Source organism: Balaenoptera physalus, assembly GCF_965194825.1.
Source record: "Balaenoptera physalus genome assembly, chromosome: 11".
In the NCBI taxonomy this organism is placed as follows: Eukaryota; Metazoa; Chordata; class Mammalia; order Artiodactyla; family Balaenopteridae; genus Balaenoptera; species Balaenoptera physalus.
Genome location: NC_138896.1, coordinates 20812473 through 20831060, shown reverse-complemented (window position 1 = coordinate 20831060; position 18588 = coordinate 20812473). Strand labels below are relative to the sequence as shown.

At 37.4% G+C, this 18588-nt stretch overlaps 2 pseudogenes across 2 annotated transcripts; one reads left to right on the top strand and one right to left on the bottom strand.

Moving 5' to 3' along the window:
- Window positions 1-9811: 9811 nt before the first annotated feature.
- LOC309638156 (histone H2A type 1-A pseudogene) lies at window positions 9812-18094 on the bottom strand (annotated as a pseudogene). The gene is made up of 2 exons: window positions 18059-18094; window positions 9812-17960 (listed from the first exon to the last, which is right to left on the bottom strand). The product of its transcript is annotated as a histone H2A type 1-A pseudogene (transcript).
- Window positions 18095-18193: 99 nt separating this feature from the next.
- Window positions 18194-18588, top strand: LOC309638545 (histone H2B type 1-A pseudogene; annotated as a pseudogene). Its single transcript has one exon. The product of its transcript is annotated as a histone H2B type 1-A pseudogene (transcript).

The window sequence follows — 18588 nt, the reverse complement described above, 5'->3', positions numbered from 1 at the left end:
GTGTGGTGTTATCTGCCGACATCCTGTGGGCATACACTCCCATCAGACAGTTGAGCTGAAAGCTGAAAGTTTACATGTCTCCTTCCACTGCTTCTAATCTCATCGGCATTTAAGCCTAGCTCCTTACATCATTGAAATATAAGCCCTAAAATAAGATTTACCCACTCATCCACTATGATCTATATTTTTATTATCCTTTCTGAAGAACTACGCTGCTGTCACAATGCATAAGCAATTGTACTTTACTCCAATACCCTAGAATAGCTCCATGAGTGCCCTAACCAAGACTCAAATGGTAATATTGCTGCCAGATCCTGCTGGGCCCAGCTGCTCTGCCTACCCGCAGGAGGTGCTAAGGTAGATCCACTTCCACACCTGCATCCTCTCTGAAGCCACAGGCATCAAGGGTTCCTCTGTTGGTGATATTCTTGGTGAATAGCTTTGGGAGGCCCCTGTCATTCAAATCAAAGATTCTTTTTAGGTTACTGTGAATTTGTAAAAGAAAAGTTGTGATAAAGTATCTCTTTTTATTGGCAGTCTATTGCTGGGAATCAATCAATTGCTCCCTTGATTCTCTTTCCTACTTTGTGACTAAAAGAAAATGCGTTATCTATTATAACCTAATCTCCACCGTGACATATTCTAACTTCTGCTGTATTGTATTTTCTGAGTCCCATAGACTAACCCTCGTACAACGTGGGAAGGGGCTGCTCAAGGGTGCCAATACCAGGAGGTAGGGGTAATGGAGTGCCATCTTAGAAACTGGCTACCACACTAGGTCTGCAGTGAAGTCATCCGAAAGTATGAGATTGGCTTAGAGTTGACCATGGTTAAATTCCGTGCCTACTATCTTTGTCTAATACTTCACAATAAGACATATGGTGGTGATAGGGACTTTGGGGGGCAGGTTCCTGACTCTAATGACAGTAAAACTATTATTTCACTACTGGACATACGATGCTGGGTTTTCTTTGGAGATGTATCCAATTCAACAACTTCTAGAATTTATGCCATTATCTTCAGTTTACCAAGTTTTTAACTGTACAGTAACTATAGAGAGTATTTTCAAATGCATTTTTAGTAACCATTGTTATGAATATAATGCTTTATCAGTATTGACTTGCTAATTTGGTGAATCACCTTTATGGATGTGCCAGTACTGAATCATCCTTGGATTCTGGGCAGGAACTCTATGAGGCAGTCATCAAGGACTCCAGCTACAGATAAGCTAATTAAAGATCATCAGAAACCAAAGTATTTTCAGAGCAATTAAGTTTCCATAATAATAGCTGTAATTAACTGTGTTTTTCTTGTTTATATGCTCGTGGCTCTGAATCACATAGTTCATTGGATAATACATGATATATTTTTTTTGTTGAGTTTATTATTTGCAGATGTGGTAAACATTCATGCTCACCAGGTAGATGACATTTAATTCTACTTATTATTAAGGTTGCAAAACCTTCTCATGAGTGATCCTCTCTGTCGTTAAGTCAAACTTGCGAATTTATTTCCAAGTGTGTCTTCTAAAACTTCTGAAACGGTCTCGTGCAATAGGACCGTTTCTAGAAAGTCTCTGAGGATTTGTTTATTGGATGGAGTATAGGAGAGGCAATTTTTCAAATAGAGGAGGAGCTCTAGAGAGACAAACTAATGCCTCCATAGTGCCCATTTGTTTTGGCCTTTAGTACTTTCCCAGATTTTCTGGAAAGAGGCCAGATCATCTGTTTTTGTTATTTTGATGACTGTTATTCTGTAAGTCTGAGATAGAAGGATCTCCTGATCCTGAGAACAAGCCTCCAACTTTGGAATGGGAATAATAAGCACCCATTTTCTTTAGTATAGGAAAAAGGAGTTTTTCCCATGATCTGGCCTCCCTCCCCTCAGGAAACATGCCGGGGTTTGAGGCTACAGAACAAGTGAGTGTTAAAAGTATTCCTTTGCCTCTCATTGCCCTCTGTACATTTGTTTCATTTCGGGGCCTCTCTCAAATGTCTGGAGTGAGGGTTATAGACAGTGATGTGCTGGTAAATGTTAAACAACTGACTCTAACAGAAAAACAAATACACACACAAAACATACACACACACACGCATACATATACATGTTAATAAAACCCTTGATACCGCTCAAGGGTTAAGGTAAAAAAACTCTGTTAAATATTTTCATACAGTTTTAGAAATAGATTTTAGCTAAAACCTCCTTGATTTTCAGATTAGAGCTATAATTTCAAAGGAATTGCTATTTCTTACAAAATCTACTTACCGTTTTTATAATTTTATTGCCCACAATAGTGTCATAAAATCAGACTGCAAATAACTGCTTGATTACTATCCATTTCATCACAGAAGTCACTCACACCACTGACCAATGAATATAGTCCTGACATAAATGTTGATTCTTTTTTTTAAAATTTCACCAAGAAAGAAAAAACTATGTCAGAGCATTGCTCAGATGTCATTGACATGAGGGACTCCTTTGCTGAATCAGATAATAGTTTCTGAATACTAGAAAAATATTTCCTTAATATTTGGGGTTATTCACAGTGTAACAGCTGCAGATACACCACACTTCTAAGTTTAATGCACATTTTCTCCAAGATGTTTTTAAATCTAGATAATCAACAAACTTAAATCTAGATAATCACCAAAACAATAAGTTAAGTCCTGCCTTTATAGCATTTGTTGATTTCCATGGCGTAAAAAAATCCCACCAGGCTGATTTCCAGCTACCAGCACTTCTCTGAAATCAGAACTGGGAAGAGAACACAATAGCGAGCCATTAAATGGCATGTCTATCATTTAGATAGAATTAATGAAAATAACCTCAAGGGCATAGGTAATAGTAAACACTAGCAAAAATTAGAAAGTGATGTATATTTTTACCTGCTCTAAATTTATTTAATTGTCGTTTTATACGATTTAATTTTTAGTAATGGTCTTATTTAACACCAGCTTGCAAAATTCCTCCAAATTTAATGGTTGACCCTTGCAAGCAGGTTTGCTCTCACTGGAGCCTAATCCATCACAACACTGGCTCCGTGAGTGACAATTTGTAGGGATTAGGGACAGAGTTCAATGCTTAAGAGAATCCCAAGGATCTGGCTGAAGCAAACTCATTAGATGTGTTTCTTCAAACTTCCCTACCTCCCCATTACAATCCATCCGCATTGGTGCCAACAGTCTCTCAATAACTCACACATCTGACCATTTCACTCTCATACTCAGAAGCTTTGAACAGCTACCCTTTTGATTAGCGGTTCCAATCGCTTTAGCATCCCACACAAAAGTTTGTGTCAACCATCCCCAAGCTGCCATCGGGTCAAGTCTTCCCACCGTGTGCCTGTGTTGTCTAGTCATACTGGACTCTATATTACGCAGAGAGGCCATTCTCGCCACACCTCAGGGCCTTTGATAATGCTCTTCTATATCCCTCAGTCGGTCCTGCCCCTTCCTCTGCACGGCATTTAGTAACTCCCTCATCCAGGTCTGGCTTACACAACCTTCTCCTTGGAAAACTTTTCTTTACCTTCCTCTCCCAAATGAACCAGACTTTCAATCCAGTAGCTCTCGTACACTTTTGTACATATTATCTGCTATACAATAGGGTTTTTTTTCTTAAGCACTTATGATTTTTCTAAAATTATCTGGTTCATTTATTTGTTCATTTCCACATCCATAAGTTCTTTGAAACATTGTCTGGTTTGCCACCAATTCCCCGGGGCCCAGAGCAGTTATGATTGGCATGTGCATGTTCTGTAACCCTTGTTTAATGAGTGGGTGGAAGACATTTTAAGTCCTTAAGTATACTGGCACTCCAAGGTTCAATCATCTGGCTTCACAAGGTATTTTTCCTTAATAAACTGCTTGCTTAGATTTTATATTATTCTGTTTAGGACTTTTGCATCTACTCAAGTAATTGAGATTAGCTTTGAGTTTTCTTGTGCTACCTTTGTCTAATTCTGGTTTCAGAGTAATGTTAGCTCATAGAACCCCACAGAAGTTGCTTCATTTTTCTGTTAGTTTACAAAACCTGGAATTTAAATTTTTAATTTATTTTCTTATTATTTTCTTTTTAATTTCTGACAGAAATAGAAGGCATCCCAATAAGAATATATCATCAGAGAACTGTGTTCAGAAGTCACTGGAAATAATCCATTCTTTGTGTAGTCATGTTACCAATATGATACACAGTCACCTTCATTCATGTCAGTCTGTTTTCAGAATCTGCTTATTTTCCTTTTGATGTAATTTTTTTCTTGAACCTGTGAAGTATGAACATGGTTCAAAATTTCTGTCCTTTACCCAAAAGTAGCACTCAATATGTATTTTTTCTGCATTTCTTTCTTCACCTCACAGTATATCATGGAGCTCTTTCCCTACCAGCACATGAAGATGATTCTCATTCATTTTCATGGCTTCCCAGGTGCTCCAGTGTGAGTCTGTCCTGGAGATTATTCAACCTTTCCCCTATGGATGGACATTAACATTATTTCCATTTTATAATATATCACAAATAATGCTGCCTGAGCAACTTCATACATTTTTGTTAATTCATATATGTAGAATCATATTTTTCAGGTAGGTTCTTAGAAGTGGAATTCCTGAGTCCAAGGTTAAGGCATATGTTACTTTGTTAGATATTACTAAAGTTTCCCACCATATGTATTATATCATTTTACACTCCCACCAGCAATGTACATGTATGCCCATTTCTCCTTAGCATTGTCAGCTGGGTGGGTTGTAGGATTTTTGACTATCTGATAGGCAAGAATTGATATCCCAGTGTAGTTTTAACTTGCCCTTTATTTTGATTATAAATGAATATCTTTTCATGTATTTAAGGGTCATTTGCCTTTTTCTCCACTGTGAACTTTCTTTTCATCTTGTTAAATAAATAGGACTACACTGAATTTGACATCTTTAGGATGTTATATCATCCTGTCCACAAGTATAAGATGCTTTCTTGTTTATTTAAATCTCCTTTTGATTCTTTTAGGAGTATTTAAAGTTTTTCTTATATAGGATTTACATTTCTTATTAAGTTTACTCCTAGATATTTCACATATTTTGCTTCTTTTGAAAATTTGGTCTTTTCCTTTTTTATAACTTCTAACTGGTTATAGTTTATACTTAATGCTATTGACTTTTGTCTTAGTTTCATATCCTGCCACTTTATTGAATTATCTTGCTTTTCACTGGTTCTCTTGGGTTATCTTCAAGAAAGTTCTGTTAACCTGTTGCCTACAGATAGAGTGTGCCCTTTATTAATCTGATTCTTGGGCTCCCATTTGCTCCCTTTCCAGTGCTCCTTATGAGAGCATTTATACAACACTTTCTATGCGTTGGTCAATGTTTGAAGCACTTTACAGACATTTATACTTTTAATACTCACAACAAATCTACAAAATACTGTCATTATCCTTATTTCACAGAGAGGTTAAGTAACTTGCTTGTATGGAATGGAGTCAGGATACCAGCCCTTGACCCTGGCTATAGGGTCTGTCCTCTTACCCTCCACCTATTACAAAATAAAATCGTTTCCCTTAAATTTTCCTTCTTTTAGTTCAACCACCTTGGAATTCTTAGATTGGAGACAAAAGCAAGAGGAGTTTATTTTCTTTCTTTTTTTCTTCGTTTTCTTTTTCTAATACCCACTGTTCTCTTTAAGAATGTCAGGCATCCCTTCAGACTCTACTTGACTACTTTCCACTACAACCATTTACTTTAAAGCTTTTGAGTGGGTTTAATGCCATCAGGCTCCTCTCTCTCTCACTCTAATTTTCACTTCCCTTTCAATGAAAGGTAAGTATTAAGAGCAAAGACATCAGTATTGTTGCTACAGAAAAAGAAAGGGCAGAAATAAGGGCAGAATGCATTTATTTGTTCAATATGCTAGTAAATGTGGAGTTCTCATTGTGTTGAGTTAGTTTTGGCTTGGATTTGTCACACAATCTCTTGTTAGTGACAGAAGTCAAATTGAAATAGCATTTTAAAAAGAGAGACAGACAAAAGTGGAAGGTGGTGGTTTGTGCTAAGTAGACTGAGACACCTCACATTATAAGAGCCTTTGGAACAAGCACACCTGCTGAGACTGGATTTAAATGTATCTCTCCGTTCCTCACCCCAAACTTCCAAACTCATTTTTGTTGTTCCCCTTCACTTCACCTTTCTTCTCAATCTTTTCCAAGAGGCCGGAGACACTTCCTCAGCCCCTCCAGTCTCATTCACACCCTCATAAAAGAAAGAAAAATTATGTTCAAGCTGCTGAAAATCTCAGAAAGCTTTTTCACTGGCTCAGCTCAGGCCACTTCCCTACTTTTGGGCCAATCTCTGTGGCCCAGGAGAGCAGTTCTATTGGCAATAAGCCTGTGTAATTATCCCAGCATTTTTCAAACTGCAGTGTCCTACCCTGCCTTGAAATCAATTTAGTGAGAACCCAGAGCGTGGTTTTTAAGAAATGTAAAAGGTTAGAACAGGATTTAAAATCTAATGACAATCTAAATTTCAAGAAAAACTAACTTTCACAGAGTAGTCACAAACAAAATTTACAAGGAAGGTGTCAAGATAACATTTTTAACTGGACTGTTTTATTGAAAGAGTGTATATTGTTCTTTGGAATCTAGCCACAGCTCTTTCTCAGAAACTATGTGCTTAGCCTTTGGTTTTTGGTTTGTTTCCGTTCCCCAGAAATGCATATTACTTACTGGGCTTTGCTAACTGGAGACTTTACTGGCACTTGCCTCTGTGGTGGTGGCCCTTGGTTTCCTTTAATATCGGACTGAATGCCCGCCCTGGGCGATGGTTGTGCAGAGTCGGGCAGGATGATGCCTGACTTGTAGCTGCCATGTTGTTTGCCAGCCCTTGCATCGACCATCGCTCCGAGCAGACTCGCTCCTTGCCAGCCAGGGAGAAGACATGATAAACCTTTGCCTACCTGCTCCCCAGCTTCAAAAGAGAGAAAGCTGAAAAACAAGAGTTAACACACGATTGAGGGAAATACCCGCAGGCTATTTTAGCTACTTGACTAAGGTATAAGGTGTGGTTAGTGTTCTGATTGGCTGAAGTCAGGGAGACATTTATCCAATCAGAGAGTTGAATTGGCAGTCCTACTTTTACTTTTATTCTACTATAATCATCCTCCAATCAGACCTGGTTGTTTCAAAACTTCATTTGAATACACGGACTATAAATAAATCCCTCCCACCGCGTGCATGTAAATCATCAGTCTTTCCTAGAGAGCAAGTTGCGTTACAATGACTGATTTTCTGAGGGGTTTTTGTGAGTCTCTAAGAAAGGCGATTGAAAAGCGAGGACTGCAAATGTTGACATTACAATAGGATTTGTGTTTGTTTTGCGAGTTCCTAAAGCAAGTTTGCTTCAAAATCCAGCTGTGGTAGTTGGGTCAAGTTTTCTGGGAAACACCGGAAGTTATAGAATTCGGTGCCTCTAGTACTGCCCAGAGAACTGCAAGGCTATTGGGCTGTTTTACTAGAACCCAAAGAGTTTATTCTGAGCCATTTCAAGTCCTTTGGTCAAAGGAGTGTTTCCTGTTTACTCACCATCTAGGACATCAGCAAGAAATGAGTAATAATTCATAATTTATCTCTATAATTTCGTTATTTTGGAATGTTATATGAATGAGATCATACAGTATGTAACCTTTTGAGATTGACTTTATTTTCACACAACATAATTCCCCAGAGATCCGTCCAAGTTGTTGCATGTATCAGTAGCTTGTTCCTTTTTATTGTTGAATAGTATTCCATGGTATGGATAAACAACAGCATATTTAACATTTACCTATTAAAGGACATATTAGTGTTTTTCCAAGCTTTGACCACTACAAAATAAACAAATCAAAAACAAATAAACAAAACCCTGGTATAAACATTCACCCTCAGGTTTTTGTGTCAATGTAAATTTTCATTTCTCTGGGATGGATGCTCAGTAGTGGGAGTGCTGGATCACACAGTAAGCGTATGTTTAGTTTTTTAAGAAACTACCAAAATATTTTCCTCCATCTTCATGCCAGCATTTAATTTTTGTCACTATTTTTAATTTTAGTTGCCTAATAGGTATATATTAACATCTCATCATAGTCTTAATCTCATTTCTCTAATGGTTATTAATGTTAAACAGCTTTTCATGTGCTTTGCTTGCCATCTGTATGTCTTCTGTGAAATGTCTCTGTGACTTTTGCCCATTTTTTAATGGGATAATTTGGGTTTGGGTTTTTGTTGTTGTTGTTGTTTTTAACTATTGAGCTTGGAAAGCTCTTTATATACTCTAAAAATAAGCCTTTTGTCATATATATAGTTTGCATATATTTCTTTTATGTCTATAGTTTGTCTTTTTATCCTTTCCACAGGGACTTTCACAAAACAGAAGTTTTTACTTTTGATGAGATTTACCAACTTTTTCTTTTCTGGATCATTTGGGTTTCATTTTTGCCTAGCTCTAGATCCCAAATATTTTTATATCTTTTCTTCTAAAAGGTTCATAGATTTATATTTTACATTTAAATCTACCATCCATTTTGAGTTACTTTTTGTAAGTGGTTTGAGGCTTAAGTGGAGGTTCTTATTTTTGCCTAGTGCTCCATCATCATTTGTTGAAAAAACTATTCTTCCTTCATTGTATTTCTCTTCATCATTGTCAAAAATCGGTTGGCCATACTTGTGTGGGACAATTTGTGGGTTCTCTGTTTTGGTCCACTGATACATTTATCTATTCCTTTCCTGTTACTATACAGCCTTGATTACTGTAATACATAATAAATCTTGAAATTGGGGAGAGTGATTCTTCCCACTTTATTCTTCTTTTTCAAAATTATTTTAGACATTGTGGTTCCTTTACCTGGCAGCTATTAGTTTTAGGAGGTCTTTTTTTTTTTTTTGCTTTGTTTTGTTTGTAGATTCCTTGTTTTCTTCTACACAGACCATCTTGTCATCTTTGAACAGAAGGAATTTTGTTTCCTTCTTTCAGATCCATATGCCTTTAGTTTCTTTTTCTTGCCTGATTGTGCAATGGAGGACTTCAAAGTGAAGTTGAATTTAATGGTGAGGATGGATATCTTTGCCTTGTTCCTGACCTTATGGGGAGGCACTGAGTCTCTCTTCATTAGTTATGGTGTTACCTGTAGGATATCTGTAGATGCCCTTCATTAGACACAGAAAGTTCTCTTCTACTAGTCTGTTGAGAGTTTTTAATCAGATAAGGTTGATGAATTTTGTCAAATGTTTTTTCTGCATTCACTGATGTGATCATGTTGTTTTTCTTTATACCGTTAATATGGTGGGTTACACTGATCGATTTTGAATATTGAACCAGTCTTACATTCTTTGATCTACATTGCTGGACTTGATTTGCTAATATTGTATCAATGTTCATAAGGAATATTGGTCTAGTTTTTGTTTGTACTGTTTTTGTCTGATTTTAGTATTAGGGTAATTTTGGACTCATAAAATGAGTTGGGAAGTATTTTATCTTCTTTTATATTCTGGAAGAGATTGTGTGAAATCAGTGTTATTTCTTCTTTAAACATTCGGTAGAATTCTCCAGTGAAACCATCTGGATCTAGCGGTTTCATTTCCTGAAGGGTTTTAATTACTATTTCAGTTTCTTTAAGATATAAGAATATTTAATTTCTATAATTTATCTTAGATGAATTCTGCTAGTTTCTATTCCCTTATTATCATTTTAATAGTCTGTTATTTTATCCCCTATTTTGAGATTGGTAATTTGTGTCTTCTCTCTTTTATTATCAGTCTTGATACAGCTTTTTCAATTGTACTGGTCTTTTTAAAAGACTTTTTGCTTCAGTGATTTTTCTGTTTTAATCTCATTGAGTTCTCCTCTTGTTTTTATTTTCTTTATGCTTAATTGAACTTACTTGCTCTTCTTTTTCCATGTCTTAACATTGAAACTTAGATTAATGATTTGAGAACTTTTACCTTCTCTGATATAAACATTTAGTGCTAAATTTCCCTCTAAGCATGGCTTTCACTGCATTCTACAAATTTTTTAAATTAAACTTTTTTATTTTGAGATCATGGTAGATTCACATGCAGTTGTAAGAAATAATGCAGAGAGATACCATGCACCCTTTACTCAGTTTCCCCCAAAGGTAACATCTTGCAAAACTTAGTACAATATCACAACCAGGATATTGCTATTGATTTAATCAGGATATAGAATATTGCCATCACCGCAAGGATTTCTCTTGTTGCCTTTTTATAGCCACAGATACTTCTCTGCTACCACCTCCTCAACTCTTGGGCCACTAATATATCCTCTGTTTCTTATGTCATTTCAAGAATGTACTATAAATTGAATTTATAGTAGGTAATCTTTTGGAGTTGGCTTTTTTTTTAATAGACTTTATTTTTTAAAGCAGTTTTAGGTTTAAAGCAGAAAAATTGTGCAGAAAGTACAGCGACTTCTCATATACCTCCTCTTCTTCTACATTAGTGTGGTACATTTGTTACAATTAATGAACCACTATTGATATGTTATTATTAAAGTCTATAGTTTGTGTTAGGATTCACTTTTTTTTTTAAAAGAATTTTTTTTTAATTTATTTTATTTTATTATTTATGGGTGTGTTGGGTCTTCGTTTCTGTGCGAGGGCTTTCTCTAGTTGCGGCAAGTGGGGGCCACTCTTCATCGCGGTGCGCGGGCCTCTCGTTATCGTGGTCTCTCTTGTTGCAGAGCACAGGCTCCAGACGCACAGGCTCAGTAATTGTGGCTCACGGGCCTAGTTGCTCCGCGGCATATGGGATCTTCCCAGACTGGGGCTCGAACCCGTGTCCCCTGCATTGGCAGGCAGATTCTCAACCACTGTGCCACCAGGGAAGCCCTAGGATTCACTCTTTATGTTGTAAAGTTCTATGGGTTTTGACAGATGCATAATGTCGTGTATCTACCTTATAGTAGCATACAGAGTGGCTTCCCTGCCCTAAAAATCCTGTGTGCTCCACCTGTTCATCCTTGCCCCCTCCCACCACCAAACCCTGGCAGCTGCTGGCCTTTTTACTATCTCTATCGTTTTACCTTTTCCATGATATTATTAGTTGGACTCATACAGTATGTAGTCTTTTCAGACTGGCTTCTTTCACTTAGCAGTATGCATTTAAGATTCCTCCATGCCTTTCCATGGCTTGATAGTTCATTTCTTTTTATCACTGAATAATACTCCATTGTATGGGTGTAACATAGTTTATTTATCCATTCACCTGTTGAACAACATCTTGGTTGTTTCCAGTTTTTGGCAATTGTGCATAAAGCTGCTATAAACATTTTGTGTGTATGTGTGTGAATGTACATATAAACTCATTTGGATAAATACCTAGGAGCACTGTTACTGGATCAAATAGCCAATATTTACTATTGTAAGAAACTGTGTCTTCCAAAGTGGCCATACTATTGTGTGTTGCAAACAGCAATGAATGGGTGTTCCTGTTGCTTCATCTCCTACTTAGCATTTGGTATTGTCAGTGTTTTGGATTTTGGTCATTCTAATAGGCGTGAGATAATAGTGGTGTCTCATTGTGGTTTTAATTTGCAGTTCCCTAATAACATATGGTATTGAATACCTTTTCATGTGCTTATTTGCTGTCTGTATACCCTTTTTGGTGAAATGTCCCTTCATGGTTTTTGTCCATTTTCTAATTGGATTCTTTAACATTTTCTAACTGTTGAATTTTGGAAGTTCTTTATATATTCTAGATACTAGCCCTTTATCAAATATGTATTTTGCAACTATTTTCTTTGAACCTGTATCTTGTCTTTTCATCCTCTTAACAGAGTGTATTTCTTATGGTCGCCGTAACAGATTTTCACAAACTGGGTAGTTTAAAACAACAGAAATTTGTTCTCATGTAATATTGGCAGGACGAAGTCCAAAATCAGGTGCTGGCAGAATTGGTTCTTTCTGGATGCTCTGAGAGATAATTTGTCCCATGCTTCCCTTCTAGTTTCTGGTGGCTTCCAGGAATCTTTTGTGTTGCTTGATTTGTAGCTGCATCGCTTCAATCTTTGCCTTCATCTTCCACGCAATCTTCTCTTCTGTGTGTCTTCTCTACTGTCTCTTATAAGAATACTTGTTATTGGACTTAGGCCCTACTGGGGCCCTTGAGATGATCTGAGATCCTGGATAACCCAGAATGAACACAGATACCAACTAGAATCCAAGCAGAACCTGAAAGGTTGGGATTAAGGAGAATCAGAAGAAAGGTATCAGGAATGAAATGACTTATATCACACAGGATTTATTTTTTATATTTCTTTATGGTAACAAGAGGAGAGACTATGCATTTGGGAAAACCTAAATTTTGCTGCCAGATTTTTTTAAGGGGGAAACTGTGATCTAATATCACTATTATATTTCAGTGAATGCAGCAAGCTTAGTTCTTATTTCCAGCATCATGTTATTTGGGTGCCATTAGTATATGATGGTCATATATTATTGGTTGATTAACAGACTGATGAGTTTAGTTGGACCATGTAAGAAAGTAAAGTTCAAGATCAAAAGACAAGAGGGTGTCACTTTTATTTCTACTGGGTAGAAAGGGCTTGGAGGCAAACTTAGTTAAATGTGATCCAGGTCTGATAAAATTTCAAGATTTTAGATGACTCATTGGGTAAGAGAAGGAACCATGAGTGACAGATTGACGTTATCTCACTGCCCTCATACGGATTCTGGCAATAGAGGTAAGGATTGAAAAGATGACTCCATGGAATGGATCCCCACCCAGAAAGGATGACCCCGTCAGAATGTTCTGATGATCCACAAATACTCTCAAAGGGCCAGCCATACTCCTTTTTAGGTGTTAAATTTGTCTTTTAATTGCCTTATATCATTAGAAGAAGGAGGAAAATTCCATCCCTTAACTAAATTTCATCCTTCTCCTCTGCCTCTCTCTCCCTTATTCTGTATTTATCTCTCAGTGGTACACCAAGATTAAAAACAAGGCCATTTTCATTTCAGTACTAAAAAAAGTACTGAGATGAAGGACCCAGATTAATGACCAAACACATTTCATTGACAGTGGTGCTGGACAGAGGGTTTTCGTTGTGCCAAGTTGAAAGCTGTCCCTTGAATTTGCCAGACAAATGTGCTTGCAAGTGAAACACGTAGTTGAAATATATTAAGGAAAAATAGGGGAGACATTAAAAGTAACCTGAATAACCCTGAGAACAGAAAGAAAAGCTGCTGGGACTAAGTCCTTAGAGGGTGGAATCTCAGCAGCCACAGAATTTCTTTTTTCTGATGTTGCCTTCATTTTCTTAATTTGGTCTAAGAACAAGAGATTAGCCACTGACAGTTCTAGATTAATTTTCTAAAGTCTTCAGATTGCCCTGCACCTGTACAAATGCGTCCCTTCGATTTCCAGGTCTGAGAATCCCAGGAAAGACTGGGTGGCATTCCCACTCTTTGAACGAATATTTTGGCCAGAGAGTGCAGTTTCTTTATTGGCTAAACCTGTGTGCCTCATGAGCTGCTTGGATCAGCCAGCCATTCCTATCATTTCAGCGTTCCAAACAGCAAATCATGAACCATTTGTGAAATAGGATACTCAAGAGAACAGTTGAACAAAATGGAATAATTAAGAACAGTAATCTCCGAATCCTTCCACAGTGGCATATTGTTTATGAAAACTTTTAAGTTATTTGTATGCATGTGTATTTCTGAGTGTGATTTTGCTCATATAGTAAAACAGATTTCTTAATGTGTTGTAGTAAAAAAAAGAAAAAGAAAAACTCACTGTACTGCATTGAATATAAATTTGTGTATTTGAATTCTGTCAGTGCTGCTGATGCTTGTGTAACTCATTACTCACAGCAGTAAGGCAGTTTCCCCTGTTTTGCGTAATAGACTGCATTAGCGCATGATTGCTCACTTAACCCCTGGGCTCCTCATTTACCCATTTAGATAGTAATCAGATGTACTTATTTCCCCCTCTGGGCTTCAGCATCAAGCTTCATTTACCCTTGTTTCTCCTGATTTCATTTGTCTTTAACCCCCCTTCTTCTCCCCAATTTTTCCATAGTCTGATTCCAGTGGAATATTACAATTCTTTTACTAAGTGTTTGCTATGGCTTTCTGAAATTATAAATGAAAAACTGCTATCAATCACCAAAAAGTCCGATTTTATTTTACTTATTAAAATGGCTTCTCATATAACAGTTTAGATGAACTGAGGATAATAGATTAATACCAGCATTAAAATTTTTTTTTAAAATTTTTATTCTATTTTGGAGTGTAGTTGATTAACAAATGTTATGTTAGTTTTCGGTGTACAGCATACTGATTGAGTTATACGTGTATCTATTCTTTTTCAAGTTCTTTTCCCAGTTAGGTTATTACAGAATATTGAGCAGAGTTCCCTGTGACATACAGTAGGTCCTTGCTGGTTACCTATTTTAAATATAGCAGTGTGTATATGTCAGTCCCCAACTCCCAATCTATCCCTCTCCCCTACTTTTTCCCCTCTCCCCCCTCCCCCATAACCATAAGTTCATTCTCTAATTCTGTGAGTCTGTTTCTGTTTTGTAAATAAGTTCATTTATATCATTTTCTTCTGGATTTCACATGTAAGAGATATCATATGATGTTTGTCTTTCTCTGTCCAACTTACTGCACTTAGTATGATAATCTCCAGGTCCATCCATGTTGCTGCATATGGCATGATTTCATCCTTTTTAATGGCTAATATTCCATTGTATATATGTACCACATCTTCTTTATCCATTCATCTGTTGATGGACATTTAGGTTGCTTCCATGTCTTGGCTATTGTAAATAGTGCTTCAGTGAACACTGGGGTGCATGTATCTTTTTGAATTATGGTTTCCTCCGGATATATGCCCAGGACTGGGATTGCTGGATCATACGGTAGCTCTATTTTTAGTTTTTTAAGGAACCTCCATACTGTTCTCCATAGTGGCTGTATCAATTTACATTCCCACCAACAGTGTAGAATGTACTGTTGGTGGGAATGTAAACCAACCTTTTCTCCACACCCTCTCCAGCACTGATTATTTCTAGACTTTCTGATGATGGCCATTCTGACTGATGTAAGGTGATATCTCATTGTAGTTTTGATTTGCATTTCTCTAATAATTAGCGATGTTGAGCATCTTTTCATGTACCTCTTGGCCATCTGTATATCTTCTTTGGAGAAATGTCTATTTAGGTCTTCTGCCCATTTTTTGATTGGGTTGTTTGGTTTTTTGATATTGAGCAGCGTGAGCTGTTTGTAAATTTTGGAGGTTAATCCCTTGTCGGTCGTATTGTTTGCAAATTTTTCTCCCATTCTGTGGGTTGTCTTTTCGTTTTGTTTATGGTTTCCTTTGCTGTGCAAAAGCTTTTGAGTTTAATTAGGTCCCACTTATTTATTTTTGTTTTTATTTCCATTACTCTAGGAGATGGATCAAAAAAGATATTGCTGCGATTTATGTCAAACAGTGTTCTGCCTATGTTTTCCTCTAAGTTTTTTAGTATCCGGTCCTACATTTAAGGTCTTTAATCCATTTTGAGTTTATTTTTGTGTATGGTGTTAAAGAATGTTCTAATTTCAACACCAGCATTTTGAAGTAGCTATAATTAATATTACATTGAATATAAATGACTCATTGAAATGCTATTTTTTTTGAAACTTGGTCACAGCTCCTTTTCTGAAAGATGGCTCTGAAGAGAACTGTTGATTTCCAATATAATTATTTCCCAGTTAATTGTGAAGCATTACCCTGCAGGTGTTACTTGCACCTAATTTTATTTTCCTTCTGTTACAGCAGAATCCTTTCAATATTTCTAAATGATTTGTCTAACATAGTCCAAATAATATTAAAATATAATGATAAGAAAAAGTCTGCTAACAGTAACTACTATTATTCCACTAAGAAACAAAAACTATCCAACTAAACATACTAGCAAATGTTAAGCATCTTCTGAGTTTAACAAGACTATTTTTCCCTTTGGCTTTATAAAGTGAATTGCTTGCTTTCACTCAACATTGAAACAACCTCACATTCTTAGATCCCCATTTGTCATTGTTTGGTAATTTTTTAATGGGCTGCCAAAGTTAGTTCACATTTAATGGAGATTTATGGGTTATTTAAAACTTATATTGCACTGCACTTAGTAGCATGCTTTTTTCATTAGATTTTATATTTCTTCAAAAATATACTTTTTTTCATAATCTGGAACCACTTCCTTAGCCATAGATTTCTATTTTCCTTAAATATCTAAGAGGATGGTAGCTCATCGATGATTTTTTTTCCCATTTATCTTAGTCCTCACTGCTTTCTAGGTTCAATTTAAGCAATTTATATTTTTCCAGAAACTCTTACATTTCATCATTATTTTTAAATGTGTTAACATAGTTTTTTTAAAAGTGTGTTTTTGTAATTTTAGAACACTTCAATTCTATATATAGGTTTGGGTATATGTTTATAGACAAGAGTAGTGTTCAAATTTTAACTTGGCAACTGTTTAAGGAATTTTTAAATTATAAACATGTAGATCTTTGTGTTGTGTTTGGAAATTTTTGATGCTTTCATTTTCGTACAAGAATTTTGTATTTGGCTGCTTTCTTATTTGTCAGTTGTCTCTGTGGGTGTTTACTCATAGGCAGTGCTAAAGGATCAACAAAATATTTTGCTTCATTTTCAGTGGTTAAATCTGTTGAATTCAGTGCCTACTATTCCTGAATAATTGGTGGTAGAAAGCTGCCTTGTCACATTACTTACCCACTCTAATATTGATAGTATTTTACCATAAAAATGGTATGTCTTGTTTGAGATTTATCCTACACACTATCAACCTGTTTGCTGTTTTTCACGTAATTAGCTGTCAAGTATGTCTTTTATCTTTTGGCTTAGCATGTCATGCTTAGAGATTTCAGGATATGGAACCATCCTAGAACTCTTGGAAATCCCTTGCTAGAAAGCACTTGAGAGAACAAGAAGCCGTGATGCATGCTCATTTGTTAGCTGCTTGGCTGACATTCTGTAGACATGCTCTCCAAACATGAGTTAAGCCAAAAGCTGCAACTTCACAAGTCTTTCTTTGCTTCTAACCCATTCATTTAGTCTAATTTTATCCTCACTAAAGATTATGCGTCTTAATTCTTTTTCTTCGGAATTGTGTTCATTGTCAGAACAGTCCTAAATTTGCCCCTTTCCCCAAGGAGAATGGCATCTCCTCCAACCCCACCCCTATCCCGCCAGAAGCCCGCCAGGATCTTTGCTCTATCTACCCTGAAATGTAAAAAATTTACACCCAAGTTCACGAGTTTTGTTGTAAAAATTTTTATGAAGTTAAACTGTTTCAGAGGTGTCAGTCACCGGAGCTAGATACTTTCCAGAGTTCTGTTAGCGTTAGGAGTTGTGGTCAGTTCTTTTTTGGTGCCAGTCACTGCTCTGTAGTCTCTTTGTAAACCTAAGCTGCTTCTCAGTAATTGTGAGTGGCTTTGGTTTCAGTTTGGGGCTTTTCTCCTTTAGACGTTCAGGTTACTTGCTTGGCTTTGCAACTTGTGAGGTGTTACTTGCACTAGACCTTGTGGTGGTGGCTCTCGGTCTTCTTGGGCAGCAGCACCGCCTGGATGTTGGGTAGGACGCCGCCTTGCGCGATGGTCACACCGCCCAGCAGCTTGTTGAGTTCTTCGTCATTACGGATGGCCAGCTGCAGGTGACGCGGGATGATGCGCATCTTCTTGTTGTCACGGGCCGCGTTGCCCGCCAGCTCCAGGACCTCGGCCGTCAGGTACTCCAGCACCGCTGCCAGGTAAATCGGCGCACCGGCCCCAATCCGCTCCATGTAATTGCCCTTGCAGAGAAGGTGGTGGACTCGGCCCACAGGGAACTGCAGGTCGGCTCTGGACGAACGACATTTGGCCTTAGTACGTGCCTTGCCACCCTGCTTGCCACGTCCAGACGTCACTATAAGAATACTGATCTGTTATAATGGAAAGAAATACCGTTAGAGTAGGTACGGTGGGTTGTGATTTACTATTTGATTGGCTGATACCCTTATATCCAATCAGAGAACCATACTGGAATCACCTCATTTGCATACACGCCACTACCCATTATCCAATCAGATGTGAGCTCCCCAATACGTCATCTGAGCTCCGCGCCTATAAATATCACGCTTTAGCGGAGCGATTGCTGCTGGTTTGCTGTCATAAAGCTGTAGATTGGTGATGCTGGAGCAGAGTATTAAGGGTAGTGCAATTTCTAAGAAAGGCTTCAAGAAAGCCGTGACACAAACTCAGAAAAAGGGGAAAAAGCGCAGCAGACCTCGCAAAGAAAGCTATTCACTTTATATCTATAAAGTACTGAAACAAGTTCATCCGGATGCCGGTATTTCTTCGAAGGCCGTGAGCGTTATGAATTCTTTTGTTAATGATATGTTTGAGCGCATTGCAGGGGAGGCGTCCCGCTTGGCGCATTACAACAAGCGTTCGACCGTCACATCCAGGGAGATCCAGACAGCAGTGCGCTTGCTGCTTCCTGGGGAATTGGCCAAGCATGCGGTGTGCGAGGGCAGCAAGGCTGTCACTAAATACAGTAATTCCAAGTAA